Below are 18,565 nucleotides of genomic sequence, written 5' to 3' on the forward strand. Positions count from 1 at the left end.
TATGAGCGCGTCTACCAAGGGATTAAATGAACGAATTTTAAATTGCTCCTGTGTGTTAAATAATAATTTAAGCAAAAGGAATAATATCTAGATGGTTCTCTCTCAAAGTTCACAAACCTATAGCCCGCTTTAATGATAATGAAACAGTTCTAATAACCATTTGTTACAAATATGAGCGCGTCTACTTAGAGATGAAATGAACAAACATTAAATTGCTCCTGTGTGTTAAATAATAATTTAAGAAAGAAAAATAACACCTAGATGGTTCTCTCTCAAAGTTCACAAACCTATAGCCCGCTTTAATGATAATAAAACAGTTCTAACAACCATTTGTTCCAAATATGAGCGCGTCTACCAAGGGATTAAATGAACGAATTTTAAATTGCTCCTGTGTGTTAAATAATAATTTAAGCAAAAGGAATAATATCTAGATGGTTCTCTCTCAAAGTTCACAAACCTATAGCCCGCTTTAATGATAATGAAACAGTTCTAATAACCATTTGTTACAAATATGAGCGCGTCTACTTAGAGATGAAATGAACAAACATTAAATTGCTCCTGTGTGTTAAATAATAATTTAAGAAAGAAAAATAACACCTAGATGGTTCTCTCTCAAAGTTCACAAACCTATGGCCCGCTTTAATGATAACGAAACAGTTCTAATAACCATTTGTTACAAATATGAGCGCGTCCACTTAGAGATGAAATGAATGAACATTGAGTTGCTCCTGTGTGTTGAATTATGTATTTAAGAGAGAAAAAAATAACACCTAGACGGTTCTGTCTGAAAGTTCACAGGCGTGTAGCACGCCTCTACGGTAATAAAACAGTTCTAATAACCATGAATCCCAGAACCACCAGAGACCATTTGTCTCCGAGATACAGTCACCTTTAGTAGAAGTCGTTGCGTCAGAGCAACTGTTCGAATCGACCTCCATTGTCAGTCGTGCACGCTTCGAGACGCCGTATCATTGATTGTCTCACGCGTTTGACCACTCCCCGCTGATTTATTATTATATCGCAGGCAGATGTTGACAGGCTTCCTTCACATTCGTTCTACTTCCTACGTTAATTCCGTAGCCAGTCCAAGCTGTAACTCCGAACGGCTGTATCTCCAAAACGAATAGCTTTACGACTCGCGTTCACTACGATCCTCTTGTTAGTTTTGTAACGCAAAACGATATGTTTCTCATTTTATATCCATGTACCCGATAAATATCTAAGAAACGAAGATTCTGTTACGAGAAATTGTACAACGCAAAGTCACTCCCGATGGACTCATTGCTCCATGATTTTCATTTATTTTTATAGAACTAATTTTCAGGACTTTATTTTACGGGACTTAATCTTTTCATAGGACTAATTTAACCCTCATGCCTCCAATAACGTGCAAATAATAATCTTCTGAATTTAAGACGATCTTTATTCGTTTCGAAAGTAATATAAGTTCGATAACGATATTTAATCGATTGCAATCAATTAATATATGCTACTTCCTAAAACATTCATCGGTACTGCAATCTCTCTGAACAAATCTTCCGTTAAGAAACTGTTCCTTTATTAACGATACGGAATAAATTAGCCCAGTGGGTTGTCCGATAATCGTGCTCGAAGTAGAGCGCTGCACATCGATGCACATGTGCGTAACGTGCACATTTGGAATAAACGTTGAGCGCACAAGTCGAGAATTTACGAGAAACCGTGGGAGCAATTAACGATGAAAAATCGAAATATGTCGTCCCCGACCGAGTCGTGGTTCTTTCTTCGTTCTCGACGTTTAATTATTTATTTCAATGTCCACCGAACGTTTTCGAAAATACCTTTCATTTCCGTAATAAGAAAAATAGCTCGCAGTTACGAGTAAGAGAATAAAAGACGCGATAAAAGTCAGCTTCGATCAACGTGTCGTTTTTCATTACCGTCGGGCGAGTCTATAAAATTGAGCAACATCCTTTTTCGTTCGTTTCGGGGTACGCGAGGCTCGAGGTGTACGCCTCCACCCTTCGTGCAACGATCCTCTACGGTCGATGCTCGATGGAAAATTTAGAAAATTACGAAAGTGTCCACGAAGACGGAACTGGCCGCGCGCAACACGGGTGTTCGATAAAACCGGTTGAATGAAGAGCACTGGAGCGCCCCGAAGCCACCCACAACTCCGACAATGGCGTGGGAGCAGACGAGGTGCCAGTTGCTGCGCCATATCTCTAGCTTATTATACCGGGGTCGTTAAATCCGGCCCATCTAGCTGTACGGTACGTCCGTATCGAAGACACGTGCGTCATTACGAACACGGCGAGGTCCCCGAACCAGATGAGCCGATTTTACGATCCACGAATCGTCGCCACGAGAAAAATCCGAGTTGACGTTCAGCCGTATCGCTCAACGTCTTACGGGATATTACGAGGGTGGCTCGTCGATCTTGTCGCGACCGATTGAGCTTCAACCACTCGGACACCGTACATCGATGCATCGGGTGTGACGGAAAACCGGACCGCGTACGCGTAAAATAGTTGGCGAACAAAAAACTAAAATAGTACGCGAACAATAGTTGGAAGTAACACGTTCGTTTACGGTGAGAATTGTTTTGCTGCTCGATGGAATTTTCAAAGTCGTGGGTACACGTGAAAAAGGTATTCCGTTTTGAGGAACATTTGGTAACTTTTAAAGAATTTGTTAATTTGAAGAAAATTAGGTCGTGTTTTTTGTATACATATACAGAATACTAATAATCGACGTATGTGTAATTGGCGCTCGATGGAATTTTCAAAGTCGTGGGTAAACGTGAAAAAGGTATTCCGTTTTGAGGAACATTTGGTAACTTTTAAAGAATTTGTTCGTTTGAAGAAAATTAGTTCGTGCTTTTTGTATACATATACAGAATACTAATAATCGACGTATGTGTAATTGGCGCTCGATGGAATTTTCAAAGTCGTGGGTAAACGTGAAAAAGGTATTCCGTTTTGAGGAACATTTGGTAACTTTTAAAGAATTTGTTCGTTTGAAGAAAATTAGTTCGTGCTTTTTGTATACATATACAGAATACTAATAATCGACGTATGTGTAATTTGCGCTCGATGGAATTTTCAAAGTCGTGGGTAAACGTGAAAAAGGTATTCTGTTTTGAGGAATATTTTAAAGAATTTGTTCAGTTAGAGAAAATTAGTACGTGTTTTTTGTATATATATAGAATACTAATAATGAACGTATGTGTAATTGGTGCTCGATGGAATTTTTAGAGTCAAGGGTAAACGTGAAAAAAATATTTTATTTCGAAGAGTATTTGGAAACTTTTAAAATGTTTGTTTATTTAGAGAAAATTACTATGTGTTGTTTGTACATATTAAATACTAATAATGGACGTATGTGTAATTGGTGCTCGATGGAATTTTTAGAGTCAAGGGTAAACGTGAAAAAAATATTTTATTTCGAAGAGTATTTGGAAACTTTTAAAATTTTTGTTTATTTAGAGAAAATTACTATGTGTTGTTTGTACATATTGAATACTAATAATCGACATACGTGTAACTCGTATAATATTGTATTTAAACGTTTCGACCCTAGCTTGAGTCGTGTTTGGTAAAAGTGTACGGTATATTGAAATTGGAACAAAAATTTGTTATTCTCAGATATCGAAAAGGTATCGTAATATTTATAAAACGCGTTTCCGATCGTTTGCGTAAATTGTCCGAGGTTTTTGTTCCAGCTAAACTCTCACGGAACTCGTGCGGTAAACTTAGTTAACCTTGATCGATGACATCGCACACAGAGTTTCGTTAAGTACTCGAGAAACCTACTTGAATTCGTTCTACGTGTTTCTAGTAACCCCAAAGGTCAAGTCGTACTTGTAGACTTGTACACTCATCGTAGCAGCGCATAGAAGAAACCAGGATTCTGTCTCGATCTGTTTCTGTTAGCAATTTTAAAGACACGTAGAAAATATTTATTCCAGAAATTTATCGACACGAACATAATTTTATTCGAATTTATCGGTCTTTTCTAACAATTTCTAATTAGAAATACCTAACGAACGAAAACTCGTAGATCGTGAACTTTCGACAATACAAAAAGAAAAAAAATGAAAAGTACACTGAATAAGAAAACGAGAACCCAGAAATTGATCGATCGTACTATTTTGCAAACTTCTGCGTTACTAGATCGCACCTTGACGATCGTGCGTAAGAATCGAGCCATGAAACGAACTTCCGCGTAAAAATCGTTCGATTCCACGAGATAATTGAAAACAAGTCCCTGCACGACCGGCGATGGAATTAATCCTTCGTTATTTTTGCCTATAGATCATTGCAGACTGGTTTCGCGAAAGGATCACTTTGATTGTAATTTATTTGCGACGTTGACCGGGTGACGATTCCCCGAGCGAAAGTGCGACACGTTGCTCGCGAAAAACACGCGTCGCGACGCACATGGTATTACAAGCGCGATAATTAGCCGTGAAAGTGCACAAGGAAGAAGTGCTCGATAGGACGACGGTCATTTTTTTTTTTTTTCTACACGAGGAACAATTCGATCCCCGCCACGTGGTACGAGCTGGATCTTCTTCATCGTACGACTCGCGTTCTTAATCGTGTTATCGATCTTCCATCTGCCACGCGATCGGGAGAAATCGTCGTCGGCGTTTAAAAAAAAAAAGAAAAAGAAGAAGAACAAACTGTGTCTAACCGCGTCGATACTCGATACCGCAAACTCGCGGTTGTACTTTTATCCAATTAAAGCTGACACGTATTTCACGTTTGTCTCCGTGACACGGTGTTATTTTACGCCGCGGTGGCCCAGATTTCTCCGCGGGCTTTATATGGGAAAAGCGTGTTCCACGATCTTTAGAGCCGCGTCAACTTCGTTAACATTTTCGTGTCCCTTGACATTTGTGCACCGGTACGGTACGTTCAAAGGTTGAAGTGTGTAACGTCTCGCGCGGATAGGAACGAGTTTGCGAACTGCGTGAACGAATATAGCGAGACGGAGGATTCTACTGGTGAATTTCTCGAATTGTCGAGTCGTTCTCGCGTTTGAAATTGGGATCTAGAGATACGGAACGTTCAAAGGTTCAAGGTTGTAACTTCACGAGTTTGCGAACTGTGTGACAAATATAGCAAGCTGAAAGATTCTACGGGTGAATTTCTCGAATTGTCGAGTCGTTCTCGCGTTTAAAATTGGAATTTAGAAATATGGAACGTTCAAAGGTTCAAGGTGAATACGAATGAGTTTACGAACTGCATAAACAAATATAGCAAGACGGAGGATTCTACTGGTGAATTTCTCGAATTGTCCAGCCGTTCTCGCGTTTAAAATTGGGATCTAGAGATACGGAACTTTCAAAGGTTCAAGGTTGTAACTTCACAAGTTTGCGAACTGTGTGACAAATATAGCAAGCTGAAAGATTCTACGGGTGAATTTCTCGAATTGTGAAGTCGTTTTCGCGTTTAAAATTGGAATTTAGAAATATGGAACGTTCAAAGGTTCAAGGTGAATACGAATGAGTTTACGAACTGCATAAACAAATATAGCAAGACGGAGGATTCTACTGGTAAATTTCTCGAATTGTCGAGTCCTTCTCGCGTTTAAAATTGGGATCTAGAGATACGGAACGTTCAAAGGTTCAAGGTTGTAACTTCACAAGTTTGCGAACTGTGTGACAAATATAGCAAGCTGAAAGATTCTACGGGTGAATTTCTCGAATTGTGAAGTCGTTTTCGCGTTTAAAATTGGAATTTAGAAATATGGAACGTTCAAAGGTTCAAGGTGAATACGAATGAGTTTACGAACTGCATAAACAAATATAGCAAGACGGAGGATTCTACTGGTAAATTTCTCGAATTGTCGAGTCCTTCTCGCGTTTAAAATTGGGATCTAGAGATACGGAACGTTCAAAGGTTCAAGGTTGTAACTTCACAAGTTTGCGAACTGTGTGACAAATATAGCAAGATGAAAGATTCTACGGGTGAATTTCTCGAATTGTGAAGTCGTTTTCGCGTTTAAAATTGGAATTTAAAAATATGGAATGTTCAAAGGTTCAAGGTGAATACGAATGAGTTTACGAACTGCATAAACAAAGATAATAAGAGGGAAGATTTTACTGGTGAATTTCTCGAATTGTTGAGTCGTTCTCGCGTTTAAAATTGGGATCTAGAGATACGGAACGTTCAAAGGTTCAAGGTTGTAATTTCACAAGTTTGCGAACTGTGTGACAAATATAGCAAGCTGAAAGATTCTACGGGTGAATTTCTCGAATTGTCGAGTCGTTCTCGCGTTTAAAATTGGAATTTAGAAATATAGAACGTTCAAAGGTTCAAGGTGAATACGAATGAGTTTGCGAACTGCGTGAACGAATATAGCGAGAAGGAAGATTCTACTGGTGAATTTCTCGAATTGTCAAGTTTAGAAATATAGAACGTTCAAAGGTTCAAGGTGAATACGAATGAGTTTGCGAACTGCGTGAACGAATATAGCAAGAGGGAAGATTCTACTGGTGAATTTCTCGAATTGTTGAGTCGTTCTCGCGTTTAAAATTGGGATCTAGAGATACGGAACGTTCAAAGGTTCAAGGTTGTAACGTCTCGCGCGAATACGAACGAGTTTGCGAACTGTGTGGCAAATATAGCAAGATGAAAGATTCTACCGGTGAATTTCTCGAATTGTCGAATCGTTTTCTTGTTAAAAATTAGAATCCAAAGATATGGAAGTTGGAGGAAGGTAATAAAAATAAAACCTATATATATGGAACGAGTTATTGTTATTTAGCGTTGTTAATATTGAACTGTAAGAATTAAAAGACGAAGAAGAATGCTATACAAACGAGTTTACGAATTGCATCGACAAGTATCGCGAGATGAGAGATTCTACAAACGAATTCTATGTATGTAGGATAGATTATGGTTATTTAGTGTTATTAGTATCGTCGAGTTACAACGAGTTACAAATTGTAGGGACAAATATCGCGTGGGAGATTCTCCGGACGAATTCCATTCACGTGGAACGAGTTATTATTATTTAGTATCGTTACTACAAATATCGGGGGACTAAGCACCACGCGACACGAACGAAAATTTTCAAATTGCAGGAGCAAATATCGCAAGGCGGATGAAAGATACACAATATTATCATTTTTACTATTATCCTACTTACTATCAAACTTACTATTCGTTATACTACGTTAGTTGTTTTCTGCACGAATATTTTTGAGTTTAGATAGGTAAACAGTATCTCCGGTGCACTCATCTTCCCTGTATCCCATAGTTACTCAGAGAGGTGAAGAAAATGAAGCCCTCGAAGTTCGACAACTGGTAAAAATTATTTATTCTCGATTGTACAGCCGTTTCGTTGCCAACAATTTTAACATTCCACCTTGTTCGCTACCTAGAAAAGGTAGACAATATTTTCTATCCACCGACGTGGAAGAAACAGATGGTACTCTGTTCGCAAAACGAATGTCTACCTCTAAATTCTGAGCCATAGAGTCGCGAAACAAAGCAAAATGAAAATTGCCCGCAATCGATGAAACAGGTGTCCCCCAAGTGAATTGAATTTCAAGCAGAAACGTTCCACCGTACCGTTCTTTCATAATAACGATTTAGTGACTCGACAACCGTAGGATTTATGGCAACATTTTGCCCCATTTACAACTGTACTCTCAACGGAATCGACATCATTATCTGAAACTTACTTCCAGTTGGCGCGAGGCGACCGTTAGAAGTTTCATTTTGCTCTCCTTCCGGAGCGTTCGAAATTCCAGAACCATTAGACAAACGATTACACCTTAATCGATAACTATTGCGTATGTACTCACCCGTATCAAGGTTTAGACACATCGTTTGTAATGTTTCCGTAACAGGTCTAATGTCCTCGTGTTGCTTGTGTTTCGCGAAAGGATCGGGTTCGCACTATTCGAAACTTCCACGGCTGGAATGAACACGTGCACAAGTTTCGACCGTAATTACAATACTGAGGAATAGAAACCAAGAGGCCAAGGAATCTCCCACCCTTGGTATGGGCCGAGTACGTCTACCAATGGAACACGTGTGTGGTGACTCGGAACGCGGCTAGCGACCGAGAAATCTTTTCCAATAATTAATGCCATTTACAAACAACGAGTTCTCGGTATCCACCAACCGCGGTATAAGGATCCTCTATCGTTGACGATTACCGGGGATTTTTTTTGCAGAGACCTTGCCACGATTGTAAACACTAAGTGGCAAATATGATCGTCCGAGTGACAATAATGGCGTACAACCGAGTCTTCGATGTAGCGTTACGTTCGAACAATTTTCGTACGACCATATTCAAAGCGATTCGATTTTGGAAAGTTCCTCCGGAAAGAGGGTAAACGGGACCGTGTTCTCATTTTTTATTACAATTTTCTATTCGTTCTCATTGTAAAAAAATCGCATTTGTTTGAAAGAATTACAGAAAGAAACGATCCTTCGGTACAGTGCTGGAACAATTTTCGTACGATCAATTTCAAAGCGAATAAAAAGGTAATTTCAGAGGTTTGGAAAAATTCCTCCGTAAAGAGGATAAACAAGACCATGTTTTCATTTTTTTTTCAAATTTTTCTATTCATCCCCACTGTTATAAAATCACACCTGTTTGTACAATTGCGAAAGAATTCATTTCTATTCTATACTTCTGTGACTTCTCTATACTCGGAAGTTGTTCATCGTTTAAGGATAATATTCTTCCATTGTTAACGGTAATAATTTATCGAAGAATAGTCGCTGTCTTAGACAGTAAAATCGAGGAGTTTCAAAACTAGAAAAAATCCTTCGAGAAGCGTTCAGATATAGATGTTCGAATTTGAGAAAAATTCTACTTTCAGAAAATAATTATTAGTCTATTTAAACGCTACGTCTCGCTCTACATTGCGACTATATCCTCCTTTACAAATTTCGACGATCAGCGAGACAACAAAGTTGAGTTACCGTTAAAGAATATATAGTTTCTTACTACTCTAAAATTCTACAAAGCTTCCAGTATTTATTCATTCGGTTCCAATGGTACCGAGTTGAAAAAGAAAAAAAATGTCCGAATCATTCCGTTCGAATCGTTTCGGTGAAATTTCTCCTCCGGCAGCCTAGACGTTTTCGTTCCCTCGATTCCTCCAACGTCCGTGAAGGTGTACGGGCAACGCTTTTGCGTAAATTTACACCACAAGGAAGTGTAAAAAAAATATCTTCCTGCACCGTGACCGACGTGGAATGTCGAGATCTCGGTGCTTCGCGATCAAACGGATGAGCGAATCTGCAGCTTCGGGCTGCAACTAGAATGCAGCCGCGCGGTGTATGCAAAAGCTGTTACGCGTTCGTCGGTCGACTGTAGCCGGCCGTGGTGTTACACGAGACGCGAGAGAGGTGAACAAACTCTCTCGTCTCTTTAATATCGCAATACGTATCCATCTATATCCACTCGTGCTTATTTTATTGCAAATAATCGCACCGCTAATTGAAGTCAGCTACTCAACGATATTCACCGATAGATTTCGACGAGGTACAAATACTAACGCGCGAACAGCTCCTTCCGCTTGTCTTTGTTCGTCGTCTTCTCGTCCAAGAAGCATCGATAAATCAACGAGGATGAAAATTTGAAAATTTGAAATTTACTCTTCTTCTTCTTTTTTTTGGTATCGCTCACGTTATTGTAACAACGATCTGTCTCTTGACGGTAAGGAATTATTTTTATCATATTTGTGACAAATTTAAATCGTCCCGAACAATTCTCTTGTTTCGTTTTTCGAAACAAAATCGCATTTGTTTCTTTTATCGCTACTTTTATTATAATTGTAATCTGTCTCTCGACGGTAGGTAATTTTAAGATATTTGGTTGGATCGATTCGAAAGTAAAATGAAGATTTTCGATTCAAGACTTTTCTCAAGATTTCCCCAAACTCTGACGTAAACTTGTTATTTCCGTATCGCTAAAGATGGTAAAATTATTCAAAAAGTTTGCAAGATTTACGGCTCGTTTCTCGCATAAACGCTTACAGAGAGTTCCTAGCGTCAATCACTAGTACTATAACATTCAACGTGTTAACTCGTAGATCGGATAATTTATCATTCGAGTAGTTAGAAATTAATAAACTGGATTTATCGCGACTCAAAGTGATTTATAGCAGTATAAACATTGAGTTAGAATTACAAAAGTTCGACGAGCGATTAAATTAAATATCGAAACGATAACGAAGGACGTTAACTCGTCTTCGTTGGTTTCGTTATTGCTGCGATAGGGTCGTTTGAAACTCGTTTGAAATTTTTAAGTGCAATTGAGAATCGTTATTTTCTCCCCAAAGAATGTCGGGAGATACGAAATGAAATTTGAGCGATTTCTTTGATCGAAATTCGATTGAAAAGCGTCACTGGACAACTTCGCGTACACGTACCTACATGGAAAAGATCGAAGTCACAGGTTTTTGCCAGGAGATGCGTCATTTCCTGTGGACAGTTAATTGAACGTTGGAGCGCACTTCCGTGGTTGCGGCGCAGAACTTAATTTTGCCCGCGTCACATTTCTTTTTGCAACGCACACGGTATGACAATGATACATTTCACTCTTTCCGCATATCTTCGCGGAATTATTCATACGGAAAGGAAACGAGCCGCGCCTTGATCGCTGGCGACGAATCGGAATTCTTAACGCGAATTCATTTTTCCCCGTATGTCATCGATGTACTTGTATCGACCGAAAAGGGAAAAGTAATTTGTAATCGTAGTTTGAAATTCATCCCAAGCGATTTAAACGCCCGATAAAACGTTAGGTAATTGCATACTAGTTAACTCCTAATCGTACATCACGCGTCTCTTAAATACAGTTGTCGTTAAATGTACTCGTGTCGTGAAAATTATAATGAATCAATTTCTAGCTTCTTACGACCCAGTGGATCACACGACGAAAAAAACACGCTGACAAATTTCAAGCGCAAGTGTGTGTATTAAAAAAAAAAATATTTTGGAAAAGAAAATTGGAAAAAACGTCTGAAAGAAATAATAAAAAAATATTATTCGCAAAAGTAGGTATTTAGGTATAGAAGAAAATTGAAACTAAAGTTTATTATTTCCAATGGAAAGTAGAAAATTGTAATATACGTGTTTATGTGTAGAAGAAAATTCGAGGGAAAGATTATTATTTTGAATGGAAAATTGAAAAATTCTAATATAGATATTCAGATGCGGAACAAAATTCAACCGAGAGACTAATTATTTCGAGCGAAAAATATCTACGTAGCTTCGGAGTAGAAATTTCTCAGTGTATGTTAAAATTTGTTCTCGTCTCGGTCTGCGAAATATTTAATCCGATATCGCGTAAGTTTTCGAAGAATCGTTTATCCGAATTACGCGAGTTGGAATACCTCGCATTGTCGAATTTATTGGCCCACGCCTACTGTTGCTACGGACATTCTGAACATATTATCCGTGTTACGGCGCGCGGGAGAATCTATATTCAAACCGGGATCATTTTCAAAGACGATAACCACTTATCAGACTGGAAATCCTGCGGGCTCGCCGCGCCAGTCTTGCAACGTCCGCGAGATAATGGCAAAGCTGCTGGCAACTTCTGACGTCGATTCTCTTTTTACTCGTAAATCGGCGGCCTCTTAGAACCCGCGATAAATTACTTTACGCCTGAATCAGGGGTAGCATCATGGAATCCCAAGGAAATGTACACCGGTCGTGCTCGTCCCTGAGTATCGTTCGAAGAGACTTAATGACTCGATTCGCCGTGTTACGCTGGGTAACCAGATCGGAGTTCCAACGAAAACCGTGAAAATGCTAAAAATAAATACGAATTTCGCTGAACAAATATTCCATCTACCGTTCGAAATCGCAAAGATGTTGAAAAAGACGTGTCTATCTACTGTTCGAAATCGAAAAGAAGTTCAAAAAAATGTTTCATTTACTGTTCGAAATAGAAAAGAAGTTGAAAAAGGTGTGTCTATCTACTGTTCGAAATCGAAAAGAAGTTCAAAAAAATGTTTCATTTACTGTTCGAAATCGAAGAAAAGTTGAAAAATGTGTGTCCATCTACTGTTCGAAATCGAAAAGAAGTTGAAAAAAATGTTTCATCTACTGTTCGAAATCGAAAAGAAGTTGAAAAAGATGTGTCCATCTACTGTTCAAAATTGAAAAGAAGTTGAAAAAGATGTGTCCATCTACTGTTCGAAATCGAAAAGAAGTTGAAAAAAATGTTTCATTTACTGTTCGAAATCGAAGAAAAGTTGAAAAAGGTGTGTCCATCTACTGTTCGAAATCGAAAAAAAGTTGAAAAAGATGTTCATCGGTTGGAATTCTTATCCCTTTTAACGAACATTACCACACACGAGGTTTATCAAAGAGTATGGAAGCGTTATCGATAAATATTGAACGTAAATATTCCATCAATTCGATACCAAAATACTCAAGGTACATCACCATCTTTCGAATCGAAAGAAATGCAAATTTTTACGAATTCTTTCCGATTGTATTAAAAGTACATCGCGCAATATTGTCTCGTTGAATTTTCGATACGAATAAAACACAAATCGTTAAATTTTCTAAAAATATCACTTCGATAAGAAACCATTCGAAAATAAGATTAGAACTTTGCTGGAGAAATCTAGAGTTTTCGAAGCATTGTCAAAAACCGTTGAAGAATTGTCGAAATCTGTGCAACGAGAAAGTTGAATTAAAAGAGTGGAAAAAAGTATTGAATTCTTGAAATCGGAAAGGTGACGTTCCCCGTTGGTAAAAGAGCAACGAAGTTTTCGCTCGGTCCTTTGGCGTGGTATCAGTTCGCGATATCGAGTACGTGTAATACCGAGTAGACATCGCTATCGCTGTAAACGTATCGAAAAATGAGAAACAAAATATCCTCGGGAATTTTCTTCCGCTCGTGAGTAAGTAAGGCGAATGGTCGCCATCTTGTTGCCAAGCTCTTACGGGGCAGAGATTTTAACGAATGAAAATTTCCGAGCAAACCAGTCTCGACGACCTCAGCGAAAGCGGACTTAGAGACAGCAAAATGAACAACCGGATAAAACGTTCCTTTTCTTTTTCTTTCTATACCCGTTTCGTAGAAGAGACGTTGCTTTCGTTCGCTGCGGACAACACGTCTAATTTTCCAACGAAGGTGTCCGCGCGTTCCCCGATAACGGATTGCTCCCTTATCGCGAGCAAGTTCTGACATTTTAAACGACAATTCGCACGAGCTCTGCCTCTGTATTCGCACGTTGAACGTGGACTACACCATGGAACATCGAGTGATATTTCTCGTCTAATTCCCGCGCCTTTTATACGAACTACTGTAAGCACTTACGCAGTCGGGGTCGCGACGATAAAAACGATAAGCGGAAAGAAAGATTACTATGCCACGAGCGTGTTGAGAAGATTGACGCGGCAATACTCGTATGTACCGTTATTGTGCAAGTATGCTGAATTTATTACAACTCTACCGTACAAAACATTACGTACATCCTACTCTTTGTTACGCATCTTGGTGCAACTAACCCTTTCGGTGTCGGTGTATCGTAAAATCAGCGGGATATCGTAATAAAAGATGGCATCTATTCGCGATACTCCTCTCGCTATAATTACGTTGATAAGGGTGAATGCGTAAGTGAAACGCGTTATCGGTGTCTTGCGAAAATCGTGCACGTTTTAGCAAACCGAACGCGAGTGAGTTTCTCGAGCGAGAATTATAGTACGATGTATCGATTTTAAACAGACGATTGTTTTTTCGTAGAATACACAGATCTTGTGGTAATATTTTTGGAAAATAAACGAACGAATATTTCTGTTCTTTATTAGTGTTTATTGGCGTATTTTGTATCGCGATTTTTTTCCAACTGTTTTTTTTCTCTAGTCTTTCCTTGCTTTAAGAAGAATTAGTAAAATTGAAATTGATGCAATCGAAAGTATTACACCTAAACGATCTTTCGTCAAATTTTATTCCTTTGGTAGTCTTTTAAAAAAGTAAAAACTCCAGAATTCAAGTTTGGTAAAAATCTTTCATAGGTTCGATAAATATTTTTTCAATGCGATCGGCAAAGTTGAAAGTTGATGCGTGAAATAAAAAAAAAAAAAATTTGTCAGAAGTAGTATCTCTTTCGTAGATTCCGTAAATATTTTTCTTTGACAAATTAGTGTATTTTTACTCGTCGTGCAATTTTCTAGCGAAGACGTAACGCGATATTTTAATCGACGAAGTTTACGTGGGAATGGAAAATTGAAAAAAATAATTTGTCAGAAGTGACGTCCCTTTCGTAGATTCCATAAATATTTTTTTTGACAAATTAGTGTATTTTTACATTAATTGTGCAATTTTCTAACGAAAAGGTAACGCGATATTTTATTCGACAAAGTTGTGTGCGAATGAAAGCTTGAAAAAAAAAATTTGTCAGAAGTGACGTCTCTTTCGTAGATTCCATAAATATTTTTTTTTTTGACAAATTAGTGTATTTTTAAACTAATTGTGCAATTTTCTAACGAAAAAGTAACGCGATATTTTATTCGACAAAGTTGTGTGCGAATAAAAGGCTTGAAAAAAAAATTTGTCAGAAGTGACGTCTCTTTCGTAGATTCCATAAATATTTTTTTTGACAAATTAGTGTATTTTTACATTAATTGTGCAATTTTCTAACGAAAAGGTAACGCGATATTTTATTCGACAAAGTTGTGTGCGAATGAAAGCTTGAAAAAAAAATTTGTCAGAAGTGACGTCTCTTTCGTAGATTCCATAAATATTTTTTTTTGTTGACAAATTAGTGTATTTTTAAACTAATTGTGCAATTTTCTAACGAAAAGGTAACGCGATATTTGATTGGACAAAGTTGTGTGCGAATAAAAGCTTGAAAAAAAAATTTGTCAGAAGTGGGATTCGAACCCACGCCCTCAGAGAGGACCAGAAGCCCCAGAGAAGCCTGTAACACAGGCAAGGCATCGCCTTGAGTCTGGCGCCTTAGACCGCTCGGCCATCCTGACATTGTGTTAGCTGTGCTGAAATTAGCAGTTAAAAACTGACGCGCTATATATAGCTTTTAAAACGAGCGTCGTTAATAGGGACACTTACTCGACGTAAACGTTTACATTATACGCGATACCGATACTAATTCTCCTCGAACGAGCCGATTAAAATATTTTTTAATCGTTTTTATACTAGAACACATATATTATATATACGTTTTTCACGGAAAATGTAATTATTCTCGTACGGTACATTTCTACATAGAACCTGACACATTTTTTAGTTGCAAATCAGAGATCGAAATGGTTATTCAAAATAATTGCTATAATACTCTATAAAAACATTTTTTTTCTCAGATTTACGATATCCACGTTTAAAAATAATTAAAAAATATACCTACGAAATAATATTACGATAACTTTTTACGTGTCTTGATCGTGGCTATCGTGATCGTATCCAAAACAATTGCTATAATACTCTATACAAACATTATTTTCTCAGATTTACGATACCCACGTTTAAAAATAATTAAAAAATATACCTACGAAATAATATTACGATAACTTTTCACGTGTCTTGATCGTGGCTATCGTGATCAATTTACTTACGAATGATCGATATTACTCGAAAAGTTCTTCACGAGGAAGTATCTTCGCCACGAGCATCGGATGGATTTACAATAACGATCTTTCGATGATCAACAATGCCCACTGATAAAGAAAAATTGGAACAACGGTCAAAATAAATGTCGACGCGACGATAATTAACGAATACGATACTCTTGAACGAAAATAACCAAAACGATCCGTCGAGTTACCAAACTCTACTCTTTCGTTACTATAATGCAATAACTATTACCACGCTACAATATAACACATTACTGTAACTCTACTACCTCCAGTATCGTCGGTTACAACCCATTCTTAATTAAACATTAAACGAATTGCATGGGGATATCCAATGGTCGGTTAATTTTTCGATGTAAAATTCACCACAATTATCGGGAAACAGTGCTGATAAAATAACGATCAGGGTCGATCGTGTCGAGGTCCAATTTGATCGTTGGAAAAACGAACGAAGGAAAGAATCGAAGGAACGTTGCCCCGGGTCGATTCACCGGAGCGTTTTCGCCTATCCGTAGGAAATCGCGTGTAATGACGCGTAATTGCACGATCTAACCACTTGTCAATTACGTTGTTATCGTACAGCGGGGGGATGCTCGGGGGTGAGGTGACGAGGGGGTTGGTAAGAGTATACGCCGAGATGAATCTGCATTATGCTGTTGTGCGCCTAGATCCGTCTAAACGGATACGGTGGAACTGGTTTCGACCTCACAGAACGTTTCGTCCGCGGTTCCTGGAGTCTACCTCGGCCTTAATCCGGCATGCAGATGCGTTATCCGGTAGGAGGAATCTGTATACCTTCTTCCCCCTTGGTCGTATTATGCGCTCGCCAGGCTACCGTAACTCTGCCAGTAGGACCCACCGGTTGTCAATTATTTCGTTATCAACGCGATAAATCTCACTGTTCGGGCTCAACAATCGTCAACAATTGACCAATTATCAGCCGGTTCGATCTACCCGTGCCACTTGCCAGGTGTTCGTTGCTTCGTTATCAGGCCAGTCCTGGAACGATAACAGCGAACCGAGGCTCGAACGTGTCGACACGCAGCGGCGTAACGATCGATTTTCGAAATCGGTAGAACCTTCTGCTCGATTTACCTCGATTCGTGTTTACGGCTAATCGCTACGGGTCTCGAGCCCGCGGTGAACCAACCTTCCTCGATTTTGACACGTTTCGCGTACGTCGATGGAAATTCTCGTCCAAAGGACACTGGCCAGCGAATCTCGTTCTCACCGGGGAACGAGCATTCGTGAATTTCAAGGGACGAGGTTCCACCTCGAGTGACGATTCTAATCTTCAGCGCCAAGCGGTTCGCCAATTACCTCGTTATCGGACCAAGTGTCAGCCGGTTAATACGAATAATAGCAGGAGCATCGCTCGAGATAAATCTGTATCGGTTTACCGCGGCGGAGGGGGCATCCGACTGAACGCTCGGGGAACTGGTTTCTAGTTTCCGCGCGGATCAAAAAATAATAGTGCTCCTTTATGGTTCTTTCGTGGCGTGAGCGAAACTCGCTCTTTTAGAGAGCGATCCGGTCCGGCGGAAGTGTTCGCCGGTTGATACTGGCTCGATTCATTTCGCGATTACGGATTTCTTACGAATGGAACGCGAAACTGAAAATCACGCGGGAGTCGCGGGGGAAGAGAGATTCCTATTTGTCTTATTTGTCGTCTTCGTCGTCTTCTCGTGGTTTTTACGTCGAATAGAAGCTCAGCGACAACAACGGTGCTGTCTGTGCGATGTTATATTTTTTTGATGGTTTGTTTCCATCGGATTTATCTAGTGTTATTTAGTAGAGTTTAGCGTTTTAAGGTGATTCTTTTTTAATACACTATCGATCCGTTGGAAGTTTCGTTTATTGATCCATTCTGTATTGAAATCTGTACGCATAAAGCACGCGATGGTGTTAAATTCTTTTATCGATCTCGCGGGTGACGCTAATGCGTACGATATCTCGCCCGGCGTTGCTTTTACGAGGAAAGTATATACGACCAAACTTATTCGAAATTAAATATGAAAACTTTTCGAACCTGTGCAAATTTTCGATAGAATCGATGGTAACCGCGATATCCACCCATTCGTGCCTTCGGTACTCGAGAATTGATCGCAAAGCCTCTTGTGTTTCAGGAAATAATACAATTAATGTTCTACGTGTACCAGAAAGTACTTGAGAATTTAACGAATTCAAGCATTCGAATTTCAAAATTGGAAAAAGAAGACTTATAAAGCAAGTTTTCATTTTGAAACCGTGGTTGCACGAGAAACTTCGAAATGGTGCTCCAATTGCTCCAATATCATGGTATTCGTAATTCGACTGGTAATTATTTAAATGTAACTTGAAAAATAATTACGATTACTCGTTACGATCGACAAATCGTGAATATTTAAGGCAAGTTTTCATTTTGAAACCGTGATTGCACGAGGGACTTCGAAATGGTGCTCCAATATCATTGTATTCGTAATTCGACTGGTAATTATTTAAATGTAACTTGAAAAATAATTACGATTACTCGTTACGATCGACAAATCGTGAATATTTAAGGCAAGTTTTCATTTTGAAACCGTGATTGCACGAGGGACTTCGAAATGGTGCTCCAATATCATTGTATTCGTAATTCGACTGGTAATTATTTAAATGTAACTTGAAAAATAATTACGATTACTCGTTACGATCGACAAATCGTGAATATTTAAGGCAAGTTTTCATTTTGAAACCGTGATTGCACGAGGGACTTCGAAATGGTGCTCCAATATCATTGTATTCGTAATTCGACTGGTAATTATTTAAATGTGACTTGAAAAATAATTACGATTACTCGTTACGATCGACAAATCGTGAATATTTAAGGCAAGTTTTCATTTTGAAACCGTGATTGCACGAGGAACTTCGAAATGGTGCTCCAATATCATTGTATGCGTAATTCGACTGGTAATTATTTAAATCTAACTTGAAAAATAATTACGATTACTCGTTACAATCGACGAATCGTTACCGAT

General features: G+C 38.7%; 1 protein-coding gene, 1 long non-coding RNA gene and 1 other non-coding gene across 8 annotated transcripts in view; 1 reads left to right on the forward strand and 2 right to left on the reverse strand.

Moving 5' to 3' along the window:
- Positions 1 to 7,940, reverse strand: part of LOC143144569 (uncharacterized) — an 89,883-nt gene extending 81,943 nt beyond the window's left edge. Inside the window, exon 1 of the long non-coding RNA XR_012991449.1 lies at positions 7,802 to 7,940. This is a non-coding gene — a long non-coding RNA (uncharacterized LOC143144569). The remainder of the gene's footprint in view (positions 1 to 7,801) is intronic.
- Positions 1 to 18,565, forward strand: part of Dgo (ankyrin repeat domain containing protein 6 diego) — a 279,288-nt gene that overhangs the window by 208,563 nt on the left and 52,160 nt on the right. The window lies entirely within an intron of this gene.
- On the reverse strand, positions 14,842 to 14,960 carry Trnal-caa (transfer RNA leucine (anticodon CAA)). Its single transcript has 2 exons — positions 14,923 to 14,960; positions 14,842 to 14,886 (listed from the first exon to the last, which is right to left on the reverse strand). It is a non-coding gene; the product is annotated as a tRNA-Leu (tRNA).

This window comes from Ptiloglossa arizonensis, chromosome 3 (assembly GCF_051014685.1).
Source record: "Ptiloglossa arizonensis isolate GNS036 chromosome 3, iyPtiAriz1_principal, whole genome shotgun sequence".
Classification (NCBI taxonomy): Eukaryota; Metazoa; Arthropoda; class Insecta; order Hymenoptera; family Colletidae; genus Ptiloglossa; species Ptiloglossa arizonensis.